Below are 2,849 nucleotides of genomic sequence, written 5' to 3' on the forward strand. Positions count from 1 at the left end.
CTAGTTCTGTTGCCGTGTGCGTATTTGCGTGTTTATATGTAAGCGGAGGTGTTCAATATTGCCAGTGTAGCCAATATGTTGAAACTGTCATTACGTGAAACTTTTACCATGTATTTTGATCAGTACATATAAACATATTCATATATATAGCTCATATTTTAAAGCTGGTGTCTACAGTTGAGTTTTCCAGCTTAGTTTGATGTCTGAAATGTTGAAGTTTATTTATCAATAATTTACATTTTTGTGTCTTCACAAAAGTCAATACTAATGTTTCAAATTTTGTATTGCAATTTTCTATTGATATGAAGTAAGAGTTCTCTGATGAGCAATGCTTTTCTTTTGCACTTTGTCTTCCGCAGAAATTGTCCCTGCTAGACATAACGCAGGGTTCTAGAACGATAAAACTCACACCGAGTGAACCTTGGATGTATGGATTCAATGAGAGGAACACAAGTGGGCGATACTTGTGATATGGTAAGTTCCCGAATAAAGAAAAGATTCTCTGGGAACTGAATGCGCTTCAGCACAAATGTCTTATGTGATGAGAGTGTGGTAATACGAGGATAAAACAAAATCTTCTAGGCACAACTGTTTGTAGCATTGGCTTCGGACTTATCAGGCATACAGTTTTTGGATGGCTGCAATTTAACGGTTGTATGGTTTTGGTGCATCCAAAATTTGTGGCAACATAATGGAGGCTCATACTCTCACATTCGGATTGTAAGGTTGGGAATCTTTTAGTTCAAGAGATTTACGAAATTGTTTTATCGTAAAACTTAACATCAACTGCATTCTGACCTTGAATGCATCTCTGAGATTGCGGTGGCATCTATCTTTACCTTGCCCATATTATGCAGCACAATATCATTTGGACGTATGAACGCAGTGCTCAAGAACTGATAAGATAATTATCTCTATAAACGTGTGTGTCACTAGAATAGAGTTTCTGTAGAATTTCCGAGGTGTTGCATTGATGTTTCGATATATTTGTAATATACTGACTTACTAAACACATTGCCATTGTACAGCAAGCTCAGAGTATTCTTAGAAACTAGGGTGCTGAGATTTGTTTAAGATGTGTAATTTTCGTGATATTAGAAACAGATAACTCGTTCTCATTTCTAAATATAAGATGTTTTGATGTCTTGCAGTTATATTATTTGCAAGGAATGAAAGGCGTTATTGTATGGTTCCACATATGATATTAGTGTTACATCGGATAGTTAAGAGTTGTGAAAGAGACCTCCAATGCATATCGGTGACAACTGCGCATCCATCATTTAGACACAGGACTAGATTTGTGCAATTTCGAGCCGGATCTGAAAACGCAATTTAGTAGGTCAACTGTTAGCACTTTTATCGGATTCTAATATTAGGCCTCATAGAATACTCTTTGCCAAAATATTTCTATCGAAATGATTTTCCTTTTCTACCATAGGCATGAAGAAAATGTATTCTTTTCGTGTCAGAAATACTCTGATACCTGTATAATTCGATTTCGTTTATGTGTGATTCATGTTGTTGGTCATGTTGTAACGGTGAATACGATAAGAGACCCTTGCCTAATAAAACATTGATGATTAAGAATTGGAGTTGCATACTATACAGTAAAATCCACATAAGATCACTTGCATCTACTGCAAAAAGCGGGCATTATTCCTTTCTTCGAGTGTTCATCATATATGGTTTCTATCATAATACCATAGTGAATATTTTAAATTTGCAAACATTCTTTCTCCTTTAACCGAGAGAATGGTAACACGACGTCTCTTAAAAGGCATTGTTCCAGTCTACATCGTGTTCCAACAACTATCGTTCTTCTCGTATGATTAACTGTATCCTGTCAAGATTCATCAAAGAATTTTACTGTAAATATCGATATTAAATCATTCATACTAACTCCAGCATTATATCTAATAATATCAGGGACTTCCTAGTTAATCAAGAATATAGAGAGAGAGTATATATTAGTTTCCAATTTTGACACAGTCACAGCAAGTTCGGGGGAGGAAGTAAGTCGATTATATCGGCCCTAGTACTCAACTGGTACTTGTTTTATCGACGCCGAATGGTGGAGAAGTAATTCGATATGGGTGGAATTGCAACTGAGAACAAAAACTCGGTCGAAATGCCGCTAAGCACTTTGCCTGGCGTGTATTGATTCTGCCAGCTCATCACCATACCGAGTGGATATATGTTTGTAAGCCGTTTTCATAGAAGCATCTCATTTAAAATTAAAACATTTTACGCGATTTCAAAGAGCTTGCAACATGGGAAATGTATATCGTTTGCAATGTTTTGCATTAAATTTGCGTTTACTATGAAAAATAATCAGGTATCATATATGATAAACAGGACTTCCAACTTCCAATATGCCGAAATATTCAGATTTATAGACATCTGAACATGAATATTTAAGACCTAGACGCATTTTAAGTGTCAAGCAATTGCGAAATGCTCAATTTTGCATCGAAATAGAATTATACTGTTAACTTTAGAAGATATTATTTATTAAAGTTGAAAGTTGAAGTTGAATGACATCAGCATTGCAACTACGCACAAACACACTTAAGCGCATGCGCACATATACAAACACAAGCCCGCGCGCGCACGTATACACACGCGCACAAACATACATGTAGCTACGCATATACTATATAATATATAACATATAATATATCTGTGTATTGAAAGAGAAAGACAGAAAGGGAGGGAAACAGAAAGCTTGAGAGAAAGCAAGGAATATATGTATGTATGTATGTATATTTATTTATTTATTTTGTATGTATGTATGTATATATATATATATATATATATATATACATGTACGTATATATGTAAATACATAT

The sequence above is a fragment of the Octopus bimaculoides genome, chromosome 7, assembly GCF_001194135.2.
Source record: "Octopus bimaculoides isolate UCB-OBI-ISO-001 chromosome 7, ASM119413v2, whole genome shotgun sequence".
In the NCBI taxonomy this organism is placed as follows: domain Eukaryota; kingdom Metazoa; phylum Mollusca; class Cephalopoda; order Octopoda; family Octopodidae; genus Octopus; species Octopus bimaculoides.